General features: G+C 36.2%; 1 pseudogene; it reads right to left on the reverse strand.

Annotated features, from left to right (window-relative positions):
* Positions 1-1561: 1561 nt before the first annotated feature.
* Positions 1562-14210, reverse strand: LOC128190757 (angiopoietin-4-like; annotated as a pseudogene).
* Positions 14211-27233: the final 13023 nt, after the last annotated feature.

Genomic DNA, 27233 nt, shown 5'->3' on the forward strand with positions numbered 1-27233 from the left:
TGCACCTTCTTAATTTCCGCCTAATTAGGGATCCAACAGCATGTTATTATAGAATATCACGTGTAATATCCTGTCCATACACATAAATGTCACAGGATTACAGTGTTATACAAATAATAATACTTTATATTTTGGTATTGCCTTATAGAGTGTGTACACCTGTAAACTTTTGGTAATTACGTATAATATGTACTGGATCTTTGCATCATAGTAGACCTATATTATCTCGTTTTCTCTACAATTGACTATATGTCTGTATTCTTGTAAATATGTTATGATAATCTTCGTTGGGAGGAAATAAAGAAAGAAAGAAAACATATCATAATTAATAAGAGAAAAGTGCATTAACAACGAGAAACTGTTATTTCTTAAACTCTGGCTTTTCAATTTTTGTAGATCGATAAAACTCTGCACAATGGTCTCGCATACGAGTCAGAGAAAGACTGAAGGAGATTTTGCATGAATAACATTCACACCCCCTTGCCGTATATTTATATAAATAAGTACATATTTACCCTGAAAAATTATGGATACAACGCGGTTTTTTTCAATTGCAAAGAACTTTATTAAAATACAACGAAAATATTAAACAAATGCTTTTTAGTAAGGATTAATTAAATTTAATGTACAATATGTATATTCCGTTTTATTTTGAGTGGCTATAAATCGATTTTTACTCAATTAAAAAACATAGATTTACACTTCCATTGTAATGAAAGAAAAAGAAAAAAATGCTGTTTGAAATTTTCATTTTTTAAAATCTGTTCAATGAGTAATTTCAAAATACGTCACCTTCCTTACAAGTATATTGATTGGACTAGCGTTCAACAACAAGGCAAAAAACCCAAGGAACATGAATCAATTGAAAAAAAAAATGTATTTAAAAAAAAAATAACCGTACGATAAAACAAGATATAACATGTATTCGCGATAATATATAACCTCCGTGAGTATCGAACTACTGTTTTGAATCAAACCAAAAACTTACTATTTTCCGTTTTAAAAAAAGTTTTTGCTATAAAATCGGGTAGTACATTACTGCCACCTCGGTGCATTATCACGTGATAACTATAAATAGCTTACATATATTCCTTAATATAAATGAGATAGAAGAGCACTACTCCACAAAACAATAAGCACAATAAAATATTCGTTATCACCACATGTCAGAAAGAATAATTTGATTACTTGGGTATATGTAATATATACAGGGCTTAATACCAGATTTACACATTGTTTTGCAATCATAATTATAAATCTATTTGAACTCATCGCAATCAATAAATGCGTCTATAATTAACGCTTGGGAGTTTACATAATGATGTAACAAAACCGATGTTTAAGATGAGGATAGATCTATCACAATGATCGTATCAATACAAAGAGACTTGTTCTTGGCTTTATTATGATATAAAAGTAAAACCTAGATGTCAGGATCCAGGACGAATCATCAACTGATATCCACGAGATTTTCCAGAAGTACCATACAATATGTCCATGATCAGTTTTCTCAGAGTCGGTGTACTGTCCGTTAATGATTATAAATCAAAGCAAAATATAATTTGTTTCAAATACATATATTTATAAATAATAAACAGTAGTTTAAATATTTACATAATGGTGCAAAAATGTCGGATTGTCTATTGACAAACAAAAACATGCAGGTAAATAAAGTAAATACACAGAGAGAGAAAACTGCTACATTTGGCAACATAATGAGGATAAAGTTACATTTCGGTGTCAAGCTCGAGGACGAATCATCATCTGTATTGATTTCAGAGAAATGCCCGAGTTTTTCCAGTGCCACCATGTAATGTATTTACTACCAGTTTTCTCAGAGTCGGTGTACTGTCCATTAGAGTTGGTGAAGGTACAGACATTGAACCAGCATGCCGATCTCCTGTAGGTGGCACAGTTATTACCCCACCTGTCGTTATCCTGGTCCAGGGTAGAGAACTTCATGTTGTTGCTGTGATCCAGGCTATCCCCTACAATCACAGTGGTTGTACATAATCCTGATAATACAACAGTATTCATAAATAGTATAATGTTTGTACATTTACCTTATATTATAATATTGTCCTAAAACAATTTTTGAAACATTCTGAATGATTGAAGAAACAATGAATCAGCTAATATTTGATGAATAGCATTAAAAAAAAATGAAAATTCATACCAAAAATGATCAATATTCTGGTTTTGCATTTATATGAAACAATGTATATATTCTCCTATAAATCATTTAAGGATGTTGTTTACTCAGGCTTTGAGTTCCCAAATCCGGATTGTTAAAAAGTTCAATTTCATGAGTAAAACTTGTTTTAGATACAAAAATCATTTATGAAATGAATTATTATTGACATAAAAATCGATATGTTTACTAAATTATGGAATTAGGCTCTGACAAATCTTGATTTTTAGAAAAACAGGAAATTCGGGCTAAATTTTTTAGATTTTATTTTCCACTGAAATATTTTTGGTAGTACTTTAATATTTAAAGTAAAAATTTTATCTGTTAGTCAACATATTTTGCATATTTTCTGTTCGTTTTATCTTGCTTTTTCGTTTAGATAATTGTATGGCACACACTACAAAAATATTGAAAAATGCTTAAAAATGATAAAAGACACCATATCTCGAAATTTTGATCATTGACCTCATATACATTTTATGCCAGCAGAAAAAGGTCAATATACTTAGCTTAATACTATAAATGTTTTAACATTATCATCATTCAGTTTTTTGTTATATTGAATCAAAAATGGGTAGTAATTTGAAAACTGATAGAGGAAATTCGGACTGGAATATCTATAAAATTGTGAATGAAAACTTAATGTTTTGTATCCATTTAATGTCACTACCATCCATAAACTGTATTTCATTTGTTAAAGAGTTAAGCAATTTGAATTATTTTCAAAATTAAGAAAATCTTAACCATAGAGTACAATTTTAATGGATTTTTCTTAAATTTTCAAAAAATATTCAATGGCCATTAACTCAAAAAGTAGGTCATTGACCTACTTTTTTGAAAGTGAAGAATAACACTACCATGTAAGGTCTATGACACACACAAGTTGGTTTTTTATTATCATCAGTGGAATTTTTTTTCATTCTGAGTAAACGTCACCCTTAAATGCGCTGTTTAAGAGGAATTTTTAGGTTAACATTTTGCAACCCATTATGGCCAGGCATTCAGAAGTTGGAGTTCTATTCGCTTTTTGCTATTCACTATTCGAATAGCGAATAAAATTCTCTGGTAGGTTCGCTATTCAAATTACCGTAAACATGCTAATAAACGTAAATTCAAAATTTCATTTTTAATTGAAAAAACAGTTTTATTGTATTGACCTCACCTGAACATTGACATAATGAACACGACCAGTTAGAGGCATAGCTAGCCTGGCAAAAATAGGACATTTCATATAATACAATTATAATGGGACATCTTTCAAGGGGCTGGCTAACACCCTGTATCCTATATCTGGGCCTTCATATTTGGTGAGGATGGGGCCCCAGGACAGCCCAGTCGACCCTCAAAAGGATTTGGGTTTACACGACCAGTAAGAAGCTTAGCTAGCCTGGCGAAAAATGCGACATTTCGTAAAATACAGTTTTAATGGGATTTCTTTCAAGGGGCTGGCTAACACCCTGTATCCCATATTTGGGCCTTTATATTTAGTTATGATGAGGCCCCGGGACAGCCCAGTCGACCCTCAAAAGGAATTGTGTTTACACGACCAGTTAGAGGCTAAGCTAGCCTGGCGGAAAATGCGACATTTCGTATAATACAGTTATAATGGGATTTCTTTAAAGGGGCTGGCTAACATCCTGTATCCAATATTTGGCCCTTCATATTTGTTGAGGATTGGGCCCCGGGAGAGTCCAGTCGACCCTCCAAAGGAATTGGGTTTACACGACCAGTAAGAGGCTAAGCTAGCCTGGCGAAAATAGGACATTTTGTATAATACATGTACAATTATAATGGGATTTCTTTCAAGGGGCTGGCTAACACCCTGTATCCCATATCTCGGCCTTCATATTTAGTAAGGATGGGGCCCCGGGACAGCCCAGTCGATCCTCAAAAGAAACTGGGTTTACACGACCAGTAAGAGGCATAGCTAGCCTGGCGAAAAATGCGACATTTCGTATAATACAGTTATAATGGGATTTCTTTAAAGGGGCTGGCTAACATCCTGTATCCCATATTTGGCCCTTCATATTTGTTGAGGATGGGGCCCCGGGACAGCCCAGTCGACCCTCAAAAGGAATTGGGTGTACACGACCAGTAAGAGACTAAGCTAGCCTGGCAAAAATATGACATACTACAGTTATAATGGAATATCTTTCAAGGGGCTGGCTAACATCCTGTATCCCACATCTTGGCCTTAATATTTGGTGAGGCTGGGGCCCCGGGACAGCCCAGTCAACCCTCAAAAGAAATTGGGTTTACACGACCAGTAAGCGGCTTAGATAGCCTGGCGAAAATAGGACATTTTGTATAATACAATTATAATGGGATATCTTTCAAGGGTCCTGGCTAACACCCTGTATCCCACATCTGGGCCTTCATATTTGGTAAGGATGGGGCCCCGGGACAGTCCAGTCGACCCGCAAAAGGAATTGGGTTTACACGGCCAATAACAGGCTTGGCTAGCCTGGCGAAATGAGGAAATTTCGTATTATACAATTATAATGGGATATTTTTCAAGGGGCTGGCTAACACTCTGATTCCCATATCTGGGCCTTCATATTTGGTGTGGATGGGGCCCTGGGAGTCCAGAGGGAGTTCATGATTTTCATCTGATTATTTCCACGGAAACCAGGAATAAGATAAAGGCCCACATCTGTTGGTGAAAGAATGAAATTATTTTTAAAAATGCAAATACATGTACTTCCAACAAGCTTGATCATCTCTAAACAGAACATAAAATGCTTTGATTGATTGCTATATCGGGAAAAACTCTCTTTTGTTTTTGACATCTTAAATCTGTAACTAATATATTTCTTTCCTAGTTGACAATTACTATTTACCAATTAGCTTTAAAAAAGAATAAGTCTTGAAAAACGGAATTTGCACGAGTGTGAAATTAAACCTGGTAGTTGTGGAGACCTAAGCTTTTCCTTCACATAAAATGCATTTAATGGACATTGCCCCAAGATCAGTTTGTATTTCTGAGTCAATGATAAATTTCTCATCATGTAATAAATCATTAAATTTGTATGTATTATGGGCGTTAAATACATGTATATGTAAATATACATACATGTATTACGCATATAGATGTACATGAGTGCTAATGTTTATATCTTTTGGATGTGTTAATTGTACATTATGAACGTTTATTATACAATATTACTGCAACCCCTTTGAGGACCCTTAATGATCAATAAAGAATTGAAATTTACAGCTTTAAAGAATTGTTGAATTTTCACGATAAGTTATAACTTTGAAGACTTTGTTTTTTAATTTATCAAAAAGAAGTATTTGCTTTTAAAGATATCGGATAATTTTGGCACTCAGTTTCATAAGTGCCTGATACATGCACATACAATTTAGAACACATGCAGACTAGGAATATAGCGAGGACAGCGCACCAGCGTTGACTGAAACGCACGCAAATGGAATCCCAAGCGAGCTGGTAGTGGTTGTAGAAGAGACATAGATTTATAACATCAATATTAATTCAAACAAATAGTGCAACATTAATTAAAATCAAGGAATAAATATTTGCACACCAATTGTTTTCTTTAATATGTGTTTTGGTATGTACAGCAGGGAGGGGGGGGGGCACAACTTTCCTGGATTGTCTTTTTTTCTTCAAACAATAAATTTAAATACACTTAAATGCATACATGTACTAGTCATTAATAGTTATACAATATCTAACATTTTGCTGCCGGACTTAGATTCAGTTCTCTTAAATCTATCACAATTTTGCAAGTCGATAAAAAGTGGGAACCTTAGTTCCGGTGTAGCGTATAGTTACCATTCCGGCGTAGCGTATAGTTACCATAGAAAAGAAACCTACTAGCAGGTTCCTAGAATAAACAATATATTCAATGAAATATATTTGCGTGCGTGAGTTCGTGTGTGTGTGTGTGTGTGTGTGTGTGTGTGTGTGTGTGTGTGTGTGTGTGTGTGTGTGTGTGTGTGTGTGTGTGTGTGTGTGTGTGTGTGTGTGTGTGTGTGTGTGTGTGTGTGTAAAATTTGGCCCCACACTACCACCGGGTGTCATGATTTGAACAAACTTGAATCTACCCTACCTGAAGATGATTCACACAAGTTTCAGATTAGTGACAACCATTAATGATACAACGCTGCTTAATGATGTAAATCGCATTCAGCGTTGCAATTAAAACAAGCAAATATCGACACCCTCAACTGCTTATGATACACAATTATATGATCATTAAAACCCCTGTCACACTGGAGCTACGCCCTCACGGCGATCCCGCTGCGTCCTTAAATAATATAAAACGCCATGGTAAACGCAGTAGACTCTCTTATAGCGCCGTAACAACGCAACGGCATCTTCGTCCGTCGCGGTGGGATCGCCTTGAACATTTAAGAACGCTATGCGACGGCGCGCACTTTGAACATGCACAAAGTACGCGCCGTGGCTCGGCGTTCTGATAAACACGCCGTAAAAGCGTAATGAGGTCACCGTGACAGCGCTGTAAGATCTCTTACAGCGACGCAAGAGCTCCGTCTTCGCGCCCAAGGAACGCAGCTAATCCCAGTGTAGACGCAGTGATAGGTCAATTGCGCTTGCAAGGAGACCTCATGGAGTCCTTCAGGATCTCACTGCGTCTCTATCGTGCCCTCATTGCGCATCTACAGCGTTGTTTCTCTTTTGACTGCGTTCACACAGCGACCCCAAAGAGCTGTTGCTACGTTCATCGCGCTCTCGTGACGTTTCTTCTGCGTTTATACCGCACTCCCACGGCGTTTCAAGTGCGTTGTCATCAAGACCACGAACACTCGAACAATGACTGTTGTACAATTGCAAACGATGTAATAATTATCAAACTGGATGCAGATGACAATGTAAAATGTAGCATTTGTTAATTTTCCAAGACCAATCTATGGAAGTACTAGATGGAACTCATGCCATTAGGTTTTAATGTTTTCAAATCTTTTCTATGTTTTCTAACAACTAATAGCGAATCTTTTTTTTAGACCTGACTACTAAGAGTTTTATCCTAGTTCTTCACAAATTGTTTAGAAGTAGTTATGTATCAATTACAATGTGCCTTTCCATTAAATCAAAACTATTTTTAATCATTTATTTACTAGTTGTATATTCTTGTTTGTTCCCCAAACAATTGTACAAATTACATGTAATATCAACCTACCAAGAAGTAAGGAACGTCTTGTGCACGCAGTCAGCCCGCAGAGCACGCCATTGACGCGCGATAAAAACTCCAAGCACGTCATGAGTTCTCGGCGGAGACTCAGCGAGAGCGCATTTAATCACCATGTAGAACTCCATGGAAACGCAGTTACAAGCCGTGGGAGCTCCATAAGAATGCCTCGGTAGCCGTCAGGACACCGTGATATCTCTACTTATAAAATTTTCAAATAAAACTTCATTTTATTCTGAATTTTCCTTGCGATCCTACGGCGATTCCATGAATCTTACAACGCCGTGAACACGCCGTGGGGACGCAGTTTGTTGGATGTGGCCTTAAGCGTTGCAGTCGCACCCTTTAATGATACAAAACGATAACTTTTCATTGTCCTCAATTTGCTCAACAATCATCATTTTAGTTTTAAGATCAATTCTATGTTAAAATCGAAATTATACAGGAGTCCAGGCATTCATAGTCACCAATCATCTTTATATTGCAAACAATGATACATATGTTGATGTAATAAATAGCTAAATAACATAAATTTGAATTAATTACATGATAAAAGAAAAATATTGGAGGGCAAACCAACATCTAAAGAATGTTTCCAGGGAAACCGAAAACTATTTTTAAAACGTAATTATTTTGTATTTTATGAATACCATAGAAGTTATCTTTTAACCAAACTTATAGATGTTTATCTGTATTTGAAATATACACGTCAAATAAAAAGCTGACACTTGTTGCTATAGTTACAAGGTAAAAATAAAGATAATCAAAGTGATTCTGTAAAACGAAAATACTTGTTTTAAATGAAATTTACAACCATTCTTTGTTGGTATTTGTAGTAAACAATCCATACTTTTAGATGAAATATATTCAAGCATTATTGAACATAGTTAAATTGCAATTGCTAAGGAAACATGTAAAGTTTAACAAATAATTCAGAAATTCTTAATTGTTCGAAACGTCAAGGAAACAGCCATTTATTTTGCTAAAATGCAGTTGCAACTGATATTACATAAAAGTTAAGAACATGTTTCGTCATTTTAATCAATTTATTTTGAAGTATTACGTTACAAATATGAGGAGAAATTGTTCAAAGGTACCTCAAATATGCAGATTTTTGAGATTTTAATTGTTGTTACCAAAGCAACATATTTCAATTTTCACATATATTATCTTTGTTGCCAAAAGAAAACAACCGGTTAATTTTATAAATTTAAAACTGTTTATGTTTGAATTAACTTGCCCATGAATAATTTTCTATAACATAATAAATACGCAGTATTTTGTACCTAATTATTTTATTCTGTGTAACTGAAACTGCTGCAATTACTGTATATTTCTCCAAAATAGCTTGAAACGGTCATTTTTCAAACTTTTGCCCTTGTTACATGTACCATGACAACCGGTCTCCATAGCAAGCGTCGAAGGTTGTCTTGCATCTTTATATAACAATTGGTATGAAAATGCGAAACATGAAGAAAATCGGTGACTATGCGTGACCACTGACTTTTGATATTTAGAGAGAATTGATCTTAATAAATGTACTTGTACTGTTTCTGCCTAAGTTCTGTAATAATGATATTACTTTATATTAAAATATAAACCCAAATAACATAAAAAAAGAAGTTGTGATAGATTTTGAGAATTAAGCATGACAGCAAAATATGTCAGATATTGTATAAATATCAATAAATATAACACTTATGTGTATATATCATTTATGTTTTAAAGGAAGGGGCGGCTTGATCACAGACACCCCCCTCCATATACATCATTTAAATTACTCCTCATATAAACAAATAACTAATTCATCCGAACAAATAAGATTTATTTTTCATCTGGTCCTTCCACGCCGCCGTAATATTATCATGGCATGGGAAAAAATTAAGAACTAAAATTATGAAAAAGCTAGTTTTTTAGTTACCGAACACTTCTTTAATGACCAAAATTTAAATTAATTATTTCATTTTGAATAACACCTATGTGTATTAAAGGTCTAACAAGGGACTTCTTGGTCTGTATGGATTTTTTTAATTTAAGTAATCAAGGAAATAAATGCTTTGTGATTTACATATCAAATAAGATAACGTACATGCATTTAAGTGCTAGTTATATTATTAAAAGGTAACTTGACCAGGGTCGGATTACGTGGAGTTGCCAGGTTTAGATCATCAGATCAGAAGTAACGTATAGGGTCCAGTTTGATGTAATGATCTTCGTCTTGCACTTTGATTAAGATCCTCTATGAAATTAAATTTATTATCCTTCCACAAAGTTAAAAACAATCAAACAAAACCATTACAGTAACTGAACACAATTTATTCTAAATAAACACTTTTAAAACACACTAACAAGTAAAAGTTACATATTGTGTACCACGTCATTAGCTTAAGAGAGTGTTTGTAATACACGTGACTCCGCTTCGCGTCTGGTTTGATACGATGATTCACGACTTGCGAATCCGCGTAATCATAATCGCGGCGACTTTATTTCGCAGTTGACTGATTAATTGCTTCGCGACTACTAAAGTTCGCATCCAAGTCTTATCCAGACTCTTGTTGTTATACATGTAACAACCATACGACAAGAAATGGTTCCTGGCTGGAATATAGATCTTTCGCTTTTTAAGCGATAAACGTTTATATGCAAAACGCTTAATGGCATTAAACCAAACTATTTGGGCAGCCTGATGCTTAGTCACAGTGAAACCTATGATTTAACAAACTATTGACAGTGCTGAAAACAAGACCAATTAAAATTACGCATATTACTAGTATTTAATGAAATTAATTCATTTAAGAGCTTAATCATAATCATTACGTGTGTTGGTTACAAATAAAATTCTCAAAAAGGAAAAATACAGCTCTTATAATTGCACAATATTATCGTCACTGCACAGTATAATTACCCGCATGCCCACTGTACCCCTGCACCTCCAATTTATATTTACTAGTCTCATTTCCGACAGAAAACGGAGAGTAGACAGCATATGCCTTTTCTCCGTTGAATCTTTCCATATCAACTCGCAGTTCCTGGGGCTTTAGTGATGTCAATCTATGTAGCATGTAATTTCCTGTAAAAACCATGTCAATGTATCATGTTCTTTTTTCATTCCCTCTGATCTTAATCTATTTATCTTTATTCAATATGTAAATGTTTTTATTTTGTTTTTGCAAATCTACTCAATTTCTGTATTTGGTCATAGTTCAATCTAATGAAGCCTTTATTTGTATATCTAGCAAAACAAATTTATAATATAACAGTTTCATTGCATTGATATATCCCTTTAAGTTAAAATAAGTTATCTTGAACATGATTTATAGTTTGCAAGGGCCAGCGTGTTCAACAAGATGCCTTCGATTCCAGTCTGACAACTAAAAAGGACCCCCGATTACCAACCGTTAGTGATTTTCTTACGTATTTATTTTTATAAGAACAAAGAATACATAAACTTCAAGCACAAAAATTATCGTATGAAATATTGTATAATTCCTTAATTGTTCACATAAATGTTGCATATAAATATACATGCTCTCATTGAGATTCAATAAATTAATTCTAAAGCAGCATATCATCTAATACCTAAAATATCGAACCGTATAGGATTTTTTTTCGCAAGTAGGTTTTTCATTAAGATGCACCGTATTGTCACTTTAAGTTAAAAAGGTTGCGTCAGATGACAATGGGATATTTTCAATCACATTCATGCTCGACCCAACCTGTTGCATTCTAAAACATATATAATTGCGAGTGCACAGTTTTAATACATTTGATAATGTTTGATATAACCACCTCTTTGACTAACATTTTTCGTTTATATCTGTCCTGCTATAGATAATGCTATTTTTAAAAAATGTAATCTACCTTGATAATAATTTTATTACGTAAATTATTTGATAAAAATCTGGAGAGAGAGAGAGAGAGAGAGAGAGAAAGAGAGAGAGAGAGAGAGAGAGAGAGAGAAAGAGAGAGAGAGAGAGAGAGAGAGAGAAAGAGAGAGAGAGAGAATATAAATTTGATTGAGATGAAGAAAAATTAATACCAATCCAATACTCGTGATCAGCATTTCCAAATCCGTTCTTGTATTCCGTCCAGTTTCGGTAAAAGTCAACTGATCCATTTATTCTCCGTTGAATTACCTGTTACATATTGAGAGGGAGCTCTTTCAAAAATATGTGAGTTCAACAATATGGATAGCCAGAGGGTTCAATATTCTATCTACGTAATTATGAACTTGTGTTTCCTAAATGGGTTATTCATTTAATGTAAATGGAGAAATGTAAATTTTTAACTCTGTTATTGAGTCTTAGTATTTAACCATTTCTAAATCGTCATTTGTAAGGTTTCTCGGGTTTCGATTGTTGATTGTTGATTCATAATCCGTTTGATGCAAGTTTGACATCTGTACGTGCGTCATTCTTAATTTGTATTTCTATATTTGTAAGGTAATGCACAATTATGACAAAAGGGGGCCCTGGTACGTCGAATCTTATGGGAAATGGACTACAAAACCAGGTTATGATATCAAAATGTGCCTACGATAATTCATACCCGATATAATTAACTACTAGATAAAGAATCTCTTTACAATAATGCAAATTAATGAGGAAAATAAATTTGGTTATTTGACTATGTAAATTTAAGAAATTTGAATTTTTCAGGGGAGGGGGTATATCACAAAACCCCCTTTAGATCCTATTTCAACGAAAAAATTAAAGATATTTTTAAATCGTGCAAAAATTAATGATATTGTTTATTTTATATTTGGAAACCAAAATATGAGCTTGTACTATCTTAGGAAGACCATGTTCATTAACAATCAATGAAAACATTTTTAAAAAATGTGTCATGCAAAGAATTTCCTAAAATGCTCAAAAGTGATTTTTTTTATATTTTGGGCTAAAAATCGTCGCTACCCAATATAGACTGGCACATTATTTTAAAACTCAGAACTGTATATAAGGTATGTATTTGTTTATATACATCTATACCAATCTGAATATTTTCCTTTTAGCACGTATATATTCCTATGACCTTATTTATTAAATAATGTTGTTAATATGTTTTACATGTAACTACCTCATGTACCATGTATTTACCGAATGGTTTTGAGCTTACCATACAGTAAATCAATGTTAATTAATGATATGTTTCCATGCGTGAATGTTAATGTATATCAGAGTTCAAATGAGAGAGAGAGAGAAAAAAAGAGAGAGAGAGAGTGGGAGATATGTATACAAATAAGAAACACCGATCTATTCACTCTTCTTTGTTGAACTACAAGTTCTATATTTAGAACATTTTTAAAAAGTTTATTTGTGTGCGACAAAAATCTGATACTAATTAGTTAGTCCTAATAAGGAGATGTGAAAGGATAAACCATCAACTCTTCCTTGAAAATACTATTGTTACTATTATTAATATTATTATTATAATTATATTATGGAGTGTGTGTTTGGGAGAGGAGGGTGTTTGAGAGAGAAAGAGAGAGAGCTTACTGTCCATCTTCCATAGTCAGTGGTCATATCACAGTATACGGACGTAGGTTTATATGATAATCCTATGATATTGTACACCCCGTTTCTCCCTCTGGTATATGGGTGTTTTTCAAAATTTTCCGCACAATCAAAACCCAGTATGTCATGCACCTTAAGAAGAGACTGGCCAATCTTTCCACACTCCGAAGAATATTTATAGCTTCTCCTGTAGAAAACTGCTCGACCACAAACAAAGTCGAATTTCTTAAATTGCCAAGAGCTTTCTCACTTTTCTCACTATTATTTCCAAGAACGAGTGCAAAATTTTCTAGTTCATCTTGAATCACTTTTATTACATTTGTTTCTACATTGTCAATGTTCTCCCCTATTTTCCTTGAACATACAGACAGTGTTTTGTTGACTCTAAGGACAACGGAGTCAATCACAGAGAGCATGGCAGCCTGTTCGTTTTGTAACTGATCAGATAGCCCATCAAATGCTTTGTTCAAATTGCTTATCTTTTGGTTCAATTGAATATCATCTATGCTGGACAAATTGGCTGTAACGGTTACGATTTTCTGGCTTAAATTTTGATGTCCAGTATGAATAGTTGAAACTAGATAACTAAATTTTTCATCAATTGTTTCAGTCAAATTGGTTGTAATGGACACTAATTCCTGTTTAAGCAGCCGCTGCTCAGCTTGCATTGTAGGGAAACTTTCATTGTAAAATATAAGTAAATCTGTTAAAGTTTCGCGCTTTAACTTCTCCTTGCTGTACTCTGTAGAGAGGGTGTAAACTGAATTTTGCAGATCACTTATATTTTGTCCGTTACTTTTATTGGCTTTCAATGCAGACGCCTTGTAGTCTGTTGTCTCCATACGACCACTGGTTTTCGTATTAGCGTTACCAGAAAAACTGGATCTAATGAATACTATTTCCTGTCTTAGGAGTCGTTGCTCAGTTTGAATAATGGAAAGTTGTTCAATCATTTTCTCATCTTTGGCTGAAGATTGACTACTCAAATTTTTAATAAATTCCTTTTGCTCATCGACAATATCCTTTTTGATTGTCTCTATCATATCCTGAAGCTTTGTTTCTACTATTGTATTGTCTCCATCAAACCTTTTCAGGATCATCTTTTCAATACCCTGACTAAATTGCTCCAGCCCGGTTTTCATTAAGTTTAACGCCGAGTCTTTAAACACATTTCCTATATCCTCACTCATCACATATTCATTTATTGACAGAAGTAATAAAGTCTGAATCAGTATTCCAAACAGCTTCACCATTTCTGAGTTATTTGCCATTGCAGTGTTGTTCTCTTGACGAATATCAGTCATACAATTGTACAGATCTTTCTATGATAGCAATTTTTTCTCTGTTGTTGTCTTAAAGTCAAGTGCATAAACAGCGTAAAAAGATAAATGAAGTACTTCCTGTTTCATAATGTAACGTGGTTGAGCCAGGCGATCTCCAAATAACACTCAAGACAGTTTCAATTAATGAATTTATTTACAAGAAAATAAATCAATAGAAATATTTACAAATTCTCACCCACTTTCACCCTCACTCACATACTCACTCTCGTTCAAAAAAACTAAATGCTTAAATCTAAACCCCAAAAAATTAAATTCCCTTCTTGACAATTACTAATATAAATACTAAGTAATAGACAGCTAAATGATCTTAATCATAATGTTCAGTTTTCAAACACAATTATATTGTATATTATATTCTATTCTGTATGTTGCCAAACGTTCACAAGAACACTTCTTGTCCACTAGTCCTATCGCTATAGGGTTTCACTTATCTCAACCATCGATATACGAACGTCTACGCTGACGGTTCAATATACACAATCACATGTCCACCCTCATCACAATTTCTGGGGCTGTAATCCTAGAACTGGTTGTGGTGTGGCATGGTAGTGAAACAGTCCTATGGATCCAAACGTGTGCTACATCGTCATCATGCTCATCGACCACTGTCACAACGCTACAAAGTCAACACTAATAAATCAACTGTATCAAAACGTACAGTATATAAATCCATGTAGGCAACAACCATAGGCAACATTATTATATTACTATAGTATATAATATCTTATAGCTGTCTATAATGATTAAAATACATATGCATGGTAACATGTAAACAAAGTTTAAACCAATATGGATTCCACTTCCGGGAACTCACTTCCGCCCAACATATTTAATTCATTTTACACAAAAAATATCTCCACAGTAGAAAAATACGTTTACAAGGAGACGAAAAATACAAATACAAAAGGTGTTTAACGTTATCGATAGAAATAAGAATGGGGTATTTAAACTTTCTCTCCACTGTCACACCTGAGTGAACAACACAGGTAAGTTTTGTGAATGCTAGCCAAGCTATATTTAGAAATAAGTTAAACGACAAAGTTTTACTTTATATGCAAAAATAACGAGAAAACATATCGAATGCACTGTACAGTACTCACCACGGTCTGTTTTCCGTGCCCGTGTTATGCAGTAATTCATGCAGCTGTATGCATAGCCTTGCAAGTAGAAAAAATCGTGCGCCCCTCTCGCAACACGACAGCACACCTCAGAATAATGGCTCAATTCTCCTACGTCACACCTGAGAATTGTGGGTAATACCCAGCCGGGTTTAAAATACAGGGCCGTAAAGCTAACCTGATATATATGATTGTTACATACCTCCCCCCTTTTTCAAGAAAATTGTCTACAATTTTTCTCAATAAAACAATCACATATATTCAAGACACAAGTTAAGAAGATATTCTGAACGTATTTAAAAAACGTACCTAATACGTACCTCTGAAATGTCTATACTCACTACTGACGGCTCAAGTAATCTGCTCCGACATTGTCGCTGCCCTTGATTGTTACAATTCGGAAACGATATTGCTGGAGAAGTAATGCCCATCTCATCAAACGAGAATTCTCAGTCTTTGACTTGTCAAGGTACGTAAGTGGTTGATGGTCGGTTTCTAATGAAAACTCCTGACCGTATAAATATTGGTGAAATTTCTGTACTCCCCATACAACTGCAAGACACTCCTTTTCGATAACTGCATAGGATCGTTCCCTATCTTGCAATTTTCTGCTCGCATATGCCACAGGAAGTTTCTCATCATTTTCCAGCTGAAGGAGTACGGCTCCAATTCCATCTTCTGAAGCATCTGTGCGTAAGATAAATGTGCGATCAAAATCTGGCAGTTTAAGGATAGGTCTCTTACATAACAAATCCTTCAAAGTATCGAATGCTTGCTGAGTACTTTCTGTCCATTTTACTTTGTTTGGCTGACCTTTCTTCGTCAGATTTGTTAAAGGAATTGCGATCACTGAAAAGTTTGGGATAAACTTCCTATAAAACCCCGCTAGTCCCAAAAAAGATCGAACTTGTATCTTTGTTTCAGGGATAGGTGCATTCTTCAATGATTCAATCTTATCCTCCTCAGGTCGTAGTCTCTGCTGACCGATGATATGTCCGAGACATTCTAGTTCGGAGAATGCAAAGAAACACTTCGATGGTCTGGCGGTCAATCCAGCGTTTTGTAAGCGAACAAACAATTCTGTCAGCACCTCCAGATGATCTTCCCATGTATCAGTCGAAATCAGTATATCATCTATGAAGTTGTCAACCTCGTTCATACCATGCAACAATTTTCTCATCAGCCTGTTAAATGTCGCTGGTGCATTCACTAGCCCAAACGGCATAGTTGTGAATTGGAATAGTCCACATGGTGTAGAAAATGCTGTGAGATGTTTGCTTTGGTGATCCATGGGCACTTGCCAGTATCCTTTACTGAGGTCAATTTTTGATACAAACTCCTTTCCAGACATCTTTGCGAAAATGCTCTCAGGATTTGGCATAGGTTCTGAATCGAACACTGTAATGTTGTTCAGCTTCCGAAAGTCCACGCAGAATCTATTTGTTCCGTCTTTCTTTCGGGCAATCACTATTGGCGCGCAATATGGAGACGAAGAAGGTTCAATAACTTTCAATTGAAGCATTTTTTCGACTTCTTCTTTAATGGTATTTTCCGTATGAAAAGGAAGTGGATACTGTTTAATTCGCACAGGTCCATTTGTCATCAATTCTATTCTGTGTTCCACCAAATTTGTGACTCCAGGTAAATCAGTAAGAACATCTGCAAACGACTTGCATAATTTCTGTAATGCATTACGTTGATCTGATGTGGCATTTTCTGAAATATTGACATCATTGTAAGTTTCTGTTTGTACGGCAGGTGGTAGAAGAATATGTTCTTTGTTGTCATCTGTTTCGTCATCGTCACCATCAAAGTCTATCAATGACACACCACATGCTGAAAATGCACCACAGCATTCATCTTCTCTTTCGATGTACTGTTTGAGTAAGTTTGCATGGATTGTCTTAATCTTTCCATCAATATTGACTCTGTAATCCATGTCTCCTAATCTTTCAACTATGTCAAATGGACCCTTCCATTGCATAAGTAGTTTGTTTGCTTCTGTAGGAAGAAGTATTAAGACTTTGTCTCCTACTTTCATTTTCCTAACTTTTGTCTTCTTGTTGTAGTATTTTCTCTGTTTCTGTTGCGCCTTCTCTAGCTGTTCGTGGGCAATTTTGCATGTTTCCTCTAATTTCTCTCTTAAGTCTATGACATACTGGTAGGTAGTCTTGACGTCATCATCCGGAATTTCTTCCGTCCACAGTTCTTTGAGTATCTGCATAGGACCTCGAACTGTGTGGCCATACAAAAGTTCAAATGGTGCAAAGCCTAAACTCTCTTGAGGTACTTCTCGATAAGCAAAAAGCAACGCATTGATGTATTTGTCCCAATCCTTTGGTTTTTCTGCACACATTCTCTTCAACATTTGTTTCAGAGTACCATTAAATTTCTCTACTAATCCATTACAGATTGGGTGGTAAGGGGAAGTTGTGATCCTCTTTAAAGATAATAATCGACTGACTTCTTTCATTAGGTCTGAAGTGAACTGTGATCCTTGATCAGATAACAGCTCTCTTGGTATCCCTACGCGGCTGAATATATCGACCATAGCTTCTGCCACACGTTCTGTTTCTATTCCTGGTAATGGTACAGCCTCTGGATATCGAGTTGCGTAGTCAACCAAGGTAAGTATGTATTTGTTTCCTTTGGTGGTTCGTGGATCAAGTGGTCCAACGAGGTCAACTGCTACACGCTTAAACGGTGTGGTAATTATTGGCATCCTTCCAAGTGGTACTGGTTTGGTTCTTCCTTTCGGGATTGTTCTTTGGCAAATATCGCAGGACTGACAGTATCTTCTGATATCTGCTTGAACACCAGGCCAGTAGAATTCTGATGTTAATCTATCAATAGTTTTCTTGACTCCAAGGTGACCTGCCATTATTGTTTCATGCGCCAACTTCATCACTGCGTTTCTGTATTTCTTTGGCACAATGAGTTGTTGAAAAACCTTGCCATTTGAACATTTTGGACTTGTGAAATCTCTGTACATAATATTGTTCCGTTCATAAATCTTGGTTTTTCCTCCATCTTTATATGATTTTTCTGAATTGTCTTTGGCTAAAGATCTTAACTTTTCTAATGTTTGATCTGTTTGTTGTTCATGCGCGATCTCTTTTGGTGTAACTTCCGAGACTGCACCAGGAACTCTTAATGGTTTATAGGTCGGACTTATTTTCTTTGCTTGTGCACGAGTCTGTACTGCTGCTGATGTTCCAGTCGATCGAATCCATGACGTATCAGGATCATCTGGGTTTCTTACACCATTGAAATTTCCGAGGATCAAGTCATATGACGGATTTTCAAAACACCAAGCAGTCACTGTACCGGTGTAGTAAGGAGTATCTATTTCAACTTCAGCTAGATCTGCTTCGACAACTCTTCCATCTGCTAGAATACACTTTTGATTTTGTCCTGTCATTTGATCCGGATTAACTAGATCTCTTCTAATCACAGCACGACTGCAACCAGTGTCCCTGAGAACGTTGATGATTCTGTCACCGATGCATCCTTTCACGATTGGCATGTTCGTCTCAATAAATGTCACAGTTTCACTAACATGTGGTAAGTGTATTTGTTTGTCGATAACTGACGATCCTTGGCCTTGTCGATAATTTCCACGACCGTGATTTCCTTGGAAATTTTCAAAATTTCTGTTGTTAGATTGCTGTCTAGCTGTACTTTGATTCTGATTTCTGTATCGTGTATTATTGTTGTTACCGAATTTTTCGTTGCCACGACCGCCATCACTAAATCTGTCACTTTGATTTCTAACTGGTCTACGTGAATCACATTCATTAGCTTTGTGTCCAAATCTTCCACAAATAAAACATCCTCTTTGATTTGTTGATGTAGCTTGCCCATTGTCTTTGGATTGAAATTGACGATCATTGTTTTGTCTATTATTTTGTTGGTTTCTTTCGAATCCAAATGGCTTCTGTGTGAGGAAAGACGAAGTAGTAGTTCTGGCTTCCGCAAATTGATCAGCGAACTGTGCCATTTCCTGGATATTCGATGGACATCTCTCCTTAAGAAACAGTGAAAGTTCCTTATTACAACACAATAGGAATTGTTCCCTTAGAATGAGATCCTTCAGTTCTTCATACGTTTTGGTAGATTCTGATAGTTCAATCCAGCGTTATAAATAACTGTCTAGTCTCGAAGAGAACTGTGAAAACGTCTCACTTCCATCAGGTTTTGATGTTCGAAATTTTTTTCGGAAACCATCTTCTGTCATTTCGAATCGTTTGTAAAGTGCGTTCTTAAGTTCATCATAATCAAGAGAACGAGACGGTGGTAATCTGGCGAAAACATCCAAAGCTTTTCCAGTCAAAAGTGCACTAAGATGTGATCCCCAGTTGATACGAATCCAGTTCTGCGCAGCAGCATATCTTTCGAACCGCTGAATATATGCATCAATATTGTCTTTTGCTTCATCAAAAGGAGGTAATTTAGGGCCTTTAAGTGGTTGTTGAGTTTCAATGACGTGAGTTGATTCCATGGATGATTTCTGCATTTTTTCTGCTGCTTGGAACTGTTGGTCAGCTTCAAGTTCTTGTATTTTTCTTTGATGCTCAGATGCTGCGAACTCTTCTTTTCTGGCTTCCATTTCAAGTTGATGTTGTCGTTCTTCTCGAGCGCGATCACTGTATTCTTTTTCCATTTGTAGCTTGAATTCTCTTTCTTCTTTTGCTTGTCTCTCAGATCTATCTTTTTCACGTTCATCACGCATACGAGATTGTTCATCACGCACAAATTGTTTAAGTTCTTCATCTTTTAGTCCCATCTTGGCTCCCATCTCCAAGAGTTTCTCCATTTCCGCGATGGTAGACATGGTAATAAATACTAAAGTGAACCAGTATACCTTAAGACGATCAGCATCTAATGTCTAATGACTAAACTTTTTACTTTTATCTAGTATACTCACCTCCTAACAATTTAACGGTGAACCATACTTTAGCTTACCTCTAGTTATACTATCATCAGCACACAACCTGGGACTAACAACTCACTGATTCTTTGAATTTAAATTATATCTATCGTTTGACTGTTGTATTTAAGTTTGGCAAACCTTCACAATTAAAACAATCTTGACTGACTTGGAGAACGACAGGTTTTCAACGACCGCTGCCACCAAATGTAACGTGGTTGAGCCAGGCGATCTCCAAATAACACTCAAGACAGTTTCAATTAATGAATTTATTTACAAGAAAATAAATCAATAGAAATATTTACAAATTCTCACCCACTTTCACCCTCACTCACATACTCACTCTCGTTCAAAAAAACTAAATGCTTAAATCTAAACCCCAAAAAATTAAATTCCCTTCTTGACAATTACTAATATAAATACTAAGTAATAGACAGCTAAATGATCTTAATCATAATGTTCAGTTTTCAAACACAATTATATTGTATATTATATTCTATTCTGTATGTTGCCAAACGTTCACAAGAACACTTCTTGTCCACTAGTCCTATCGCTATAGGGTTTCACTTATCTCAACCATCGATATACGAACGTCTACGCTGACGGTTCAATATACACAATCACATGTCCACCCTCATCACAATTTCTGGGGCTGTAATCCTAGAACTGGTTGTGGTGTGGCGTGGTAGTGAAACAGTCCTATGGATCCAAACGTGTGCTACATCGTCATCATGCTCATCGACCACTGTCACAACGCTACAAAGTCAACACTAATAAATCAACTGTATCAAAACGTACAGTATATAAATCCATGTAGGCAACAACCATAGGCAACATTATTATATTACTATAGTATATAATATCTTATAGCTGTCTATAATGATTAAAATACATATGCATGGTAACATGTAAACAAAGTTTAAACCAATATGGATTCCACTTCCGGGAACTCACTTCCGCCAAACATATTTAATTCATTTTACACAAAAAATATCTCCACAGTAGAAAAATACGTTTACAAGGAGACGAAAAATACAAATACAAAAGGTGTTTAACGTTATCGATAGAAATAAGAATGGGGTATTTAAACTTTCTCTCCACTGTCACACCTGAGTGAACAACACAGGTAAGTTTTGTGAATGCTAGCCAAGCTATATTTAGAAATAAGTTAAACGACAAAGTTTTACTTTATATGCAAAAATAACGAGAAAACATATCGAATGCACTGTACAGTACTCACCACGGTCTGTTTTCCGTGCCCGTGTTATGCAGTAATTCATGCAGCTGTATGCATAGCCTTGCAAGTAGAAAAAATCGTGCGCCCCTCTCGCAACACGACAGCACACCTCAGAATAATGGCTCAATTCTCCTACGTCACACCTGAGAATTGTGGGTAATACCCAGCCGGGTTTAAAATACAGGGCCGTAAAGCTAACCTGATATATATGATTGTTACATACCTCCCCCCTTTTTCAAGAAAATTGTCTACAATTTTTCTCAATAAAACAATCACATATATTCAAGACACAAGTTAAGAAGATATTCTGAACGTATTTAAAAAACGTACCTAATACGTACCTCTGAAATGTCTATACTCACTACTGACGGCTCAAGTAATCTGCTCCGACATTGTCGCTGCCCTTGATTGTTACAATTCGGAAACGATATTGCTGGAGAAGTAATGCCCATCTCATCAAACGAGAATTCTCAGTCTTTGACTTGTCAAGGTACGTAAGTGGTTGATGGTCGGTTTCTAATGAAAACTCCTGACCGTATAAATATTGGTGAAATTTCTGTACTCCCCATACAACTGCAAGACACTCCTTTTCGATAACTGCATAGGATCGTTCCCTATCTTGCAATTTTCTGCTCGCATATGCCACAGGAAGTTTCTCATCATTTTCCAGCTGAAGGAGTACGGCTCCAATTCCATCTTCTGAAGCATCTGTGCGTAAGATAAATGTGCGATCAAAATCTGGCAGTTTAAGGATAGGTCTCTTACATAACAAATCCTTCAAAGTATCGAATGCTTGCTGAGTACTTTCTGTCCATTTTACTTTGTTTGGCTGACCTTTCTTCGTCAGATTTGTTAAAGGAATTGCGATCACTGAAAAGTTTGGGATAAACTTCCTATAAAACCCCGCTAGTCCCAAAAAAGATCGAACTTGTATCTTTGTTTCAGGGATAGGTGCATTCTTCAATGATTCAATCTTATCCTCCTCAGGTCGTAGTCTCTGCTGACCGATGATATGTCCGAGACATTCTAGTTCGGAGAATGCAAAGAAACACTTCGATGGTCTGGCGGTCAATCCAGCGTTTTGTAAGCGAACAAACAATTCTGTCAGCACCTCCAGATGATCTTCCCATGTATCAGTCGAAATCAGTATATCATCTATGAAGTTGTCAACCTCGTTCATACCATGCAACAATTTTCTCATCAGCCTGTTAAATGTCGCTGGTGCATTCACTAGCCCAAACGGCATAGTTGTGAATTGGAATAGTCCACATGGTGTAGAAAATGCTGTGAGATGTTTGCTTTGGTGATCCATGGGCACTTGCCAGTATCCTTTACTGAGGTCAATTTTTGATACAAACTCCTTTCCAGACATCTTTGCGAAAATGCTCTCAGGATTTGGCATAGGTTCTGAATCGAACACTGTAATGTTGTTCAGCTTCCGAAAGTCCACGCAGAATCTATTTGTTCCGTCTTTCTTTCGGGCAATCACTATTGGCGCGCAATATGGAGACGAAGAAGGTTCAATAACTTTCAATTGAAGCATTTTTTCGACTTCTTCTTTAATGGTATTTTCCGTATGAAAAGGAAGTGGATACTGTTTAATTCGCACAGGTCCATTTGTCATCAATTCTATTCTGTGTTCCACCAAATTTGTGACTCCAGGTAAATCAGTAAGAACATCTGCAAACGACTTGCATAATTTCTGTAATGCATTACGTTGATCTGATGTGGCATTTTCTGAAATATTGACATCATTGTAAGTTTCTGTTTGTACGGCAGGTGGTAGAAGAATATGTTCTTTGTTGTCATCTGTTTCGTCATCGTCACCATCAAAGTCTATCAATGACACACCACATGCTGAAAATGCACCACAGCATTCATCTTCTCTTTCGATGTACTGTTTGAGTAAGTTTGCATGGATTGTCTTAATCTTTCCATCAATATTGACTCTGTAATCCATGTCTCCTAATCTTTCAACTATGTCAAATGGACCCTTCCATTGCATAAGTAGTTTGTTTGCTTCTGTAGGAAGAAGTATTAAGACTTTGTCTCCTACTTTCATTTTCCTAACTTTTGTCTTCTTGTTGTAGTATTTTCTCTGTTTCTGTTGCGCCTTCTCTAGCTGTTCGTGGGCAATTTTGCATGTTTCCTCTAATTTCTCTCTTAAGTCTATGACATACTGGTAGGTAGTCTTGACGTCATCATCCGGAATTTCTTCCGTCCACAGTTCTTTGAGTATCTGCATAGGACCTCGAACTGTGTGGCCATACAAAAGTTCAAATGGTGCAAAGCCTAAACTCTCTTGAGGTACTTCTCGATAAGCAAAAAGCAACGCATTGATGTATTTGTCCCAATCCTTTGGTTTTTCTGCACACATTCTCTTCAACATTTGTTTCAGAGTACCATTAAATTTCTCTACTAATCCATTACAGATTGGGTGGTAAGGGGAAGTTGTGATCCTCTTTAAAGATAATAATCGACTGACTTCTTTCATTAGGTCTGAAGTGAACTGTGATCCTTGATCAGATAACAGCTCTCTTGGTATCCCTACGCGGCTGAATATATCGACCATAGCTTCTGCCACACGTTCTGTTTCTATTCCTGGTAATGGTACAGCCTCTGGATATCGAGTTGCGTAGTCAACCAAGGTAAGTATGTATTTGTTTCCTTTGGTGGTTCGTGGATCAAGTGGTCCAACGAGGTCAACTGCTACACGCTTAAACGGTGTGGTAATTATTGGCATCCTTCCAAGTGGTACTGGTTTGGTTCTTCCTTTCGGGATTGTTCTTTGGCAAATATCGCAGGACTGACAGTATCTTCTGATATCTGCTTGAACACCAGGCCAGTAGAATTCTGATGTTAATCTATCAATAGTTTTCTTGACTCCAAGGTGACCTGCCATTATTGTTTCATGCGCCAACTTCATCACTGCGTTTCTGTATTTCTTTGGCACAATGAGTTGTTGAAAAACCTTGCCATTTGAACATTTTGGACTTGTGAAATCTCTGTACATAATATTGTTCCGTTCATAAATCTTGGTTTTTCCTCCATCTTTATATGATTTTTCTGAATTGTCTTTGGCTAAAGATCTTAACTTTTCTAATGTTTGATCTGTTTGTTGTTCATGCGCGATCTCTTTTGGTGTAACTTCCGAGACTGCACCAGGAACTCTTAATGGTTTATAGGTCGGACTTCTTTTCTTTGCTTGTGCACGAGTCTGTACTGCTGCTGATGTTCCAGTCGATCGAATCCATGACGTATCAGGATCATCTGGGTTTCTTACACCATTGAAATTTCCGAGGATCAAGTCATATGACGGATTTTCAAAACACCAAGCAGTCACTGTACCGGTGTAGTAAGGAGTATCTATTTCAACTTCAGCTAGATCTGCTTCGACAACTCTTCCATCTGCTAGAATACACTTTTGATTTTGTCCTGTCATTTGATCCGGATTAACTAGATCTCTTCTAATCACAGCACGACTGCAACCAGTGTCCCTGAGAACGTTGATGATTCTGTCACCGATGCATCCTTTCACGATTGGCATGTTCGTCTCAATAAATGTCACAGTTTCACTAACATGTGGTAAGTGTATTTGTTTGTCGATAACTGACGATCCTTGGCCTTGTCGATAATTTCCACGACCGTGATTTCCTTGGAAATTTTCAAAATTTCTGTTGTTAGATTGCTGTCTAGCTGTACTTTGATTCTGATTTCTGTATCGTGTATTATTGTTGTTACCGAATTTTTCGTTGCCACGACCGCCATCACTAAATCTGTCACTTTGATTTCTAACTGGTCTACGTGAATCACATTCATTAGCTTTGTGTCCAAATCTTCCACAAATAAAACATCCTCTTTGATTTGTTGATGTAGCTTGCCCATTGTCTTTGGATTGAAATTGACGATCATTGTTTTGTCTATTATTTTGTTGGTTTCTTTCGAATCCAAATGGCTTCTGTGTGAGGAAAGACGAAGTAGTAGTTCTGGCTTCCGCAAATTGATCAGCGAACTGTGCCATTTCCTGGATATTCGATGGACATCTCTCCTTAAGAAACAGTGAAAGTTCCTTATTACAACACAATAGGAATTGTTCCCTTAGAATGAGATCCTTCAGTTCTTCATACGTTTTGGTAGATTCTGATAGTTCAATCCAGCGTTCTAAATAACTGTCTAGTCTCGAAGAGAACTGTGAAAACGTCTCACTTCCATCAGGTTTTGATGTTCGAAATTTTTTTCGGAAACCATCTTCTGTCATTTCGAATCGTTTGTAAAGTGCGTTCTTAAGTTCATCATAATCAAGAGAACGAGACGGTGGTAATCTGGCGAAAACATCCAAAGCTTTTCCAGTCAAAAGTGCACTAAGATGTGATCCCCAGTTGATACGAATCCAGTTCTGCGCAGCAGCATATCTTTCGAACCGCTGAATATATGCATCAATATTGTCTTTTGCTTCATCAAAAGGAGGTAATTTAGGGCCTTTAAGTGGTTGTTGAGTTTCAATGACGTGAGTTGATTCCATGGATGATTTCTGCATTTTTTCTGCTGCTTGGAACTGTTGGTCAGCTTCAAGTTCTTGTATTTTTCTTTGATGCTCAGATGCTGCGAACTCTTCTTTTCTGGCTTCCATTTCAAGTTGATGTTGTCGTTCTTCTCGAGCGCGATCACTGTATTCTTTTTCCATTTGTAGCTTGAATTCTCTTTCTTCTTTTGCTTGTCTCTCAGATCTATCTTTTTCACGTTCATCACGCATACGAGATTGTTCATCACGCACAAATTGTTTAAGTTCTTCATCTTTTAGTCCCATCTTGGCTCCCATCTCCAAGAGTTTCTCCATTTCCGCGATGGTAGACATGGTAATAAATACTAAAGTGAACCAGTATACCTTAAGACGATCAGCATCTAATGTCTAATGACTAAACTTTTTACTTTTATCTAGTATACTCACCTCCTAACAATTTAACGGTGAACCATACTTTAGCTTACCTCTAGTTATACTATCATCAGCACACAACCTGGGACTAACAACTCACTGATTCTTTGAATTTAAATTATATCTATCGTTTGACTGTTGTATTTAAGTTTGGCAAACCTTCACAATTAAAACAATCTTGACTGACTTGGAGAACGACAGGTTTTCAACGACCGCTGCCACCAAATGTAACGTGGTTGAGCCAGGCGATCTCCAAATAACACTCAAGACAGTTTCAATTAATGAATTTATTTACAAGAAAATAAATCAATAGAAATATTTACAAATTCTCACCCACTTTCACCCTCACTCACATACTCACTCTCGTTCAAAAAAACTAAATGCTTAAATCTAAACCCCAAAAAATTAAATTCCCTTCTTGACAATTACTAATATAAATACTAAGTAATAGACAGCTAAATGATCTTAATCATAATGTTCAGTTTTCAAACACAATTATATTGTATATTATATTCTATTCTGTATGTTGCCAAACGTTCACAAGAACACTTCTTGTCCACTAGTCCTATCGCTATAGGGTTTCACTTATCTCAACCATCGATATACGAACGTCTACGCTGACGGTTCAATATACACAATCACATGTCCACCCTCATCACAATTTCTGGGGCTGTAATCCTAGAACTGGTTGTGGTGTGGCGTGGTAGTGAAACAGTCCTATGGATCCAAACGTGTGCTACATCGTCATCATGCTCATCGACCACTGTCACAACGCTACAAAGTCAACACTAATA

The sequence above is a fragment of the Crassostrea angulata genome, chromosome 6 (genome assembly GCF_025612915.1).
Source record: "Crassostrea angulata isolate pt1a10 chromosome 6, ASM2561291v2, whole genome shotgun sequence".
In the NCBI taxonomy this organism is placed as follows: domain Eukaryota; kingdom Metazoa; phylum Mollusca; class Bivalvia; order Ostreida; family Ostreidae; genus Magallana; species Magallana angulata.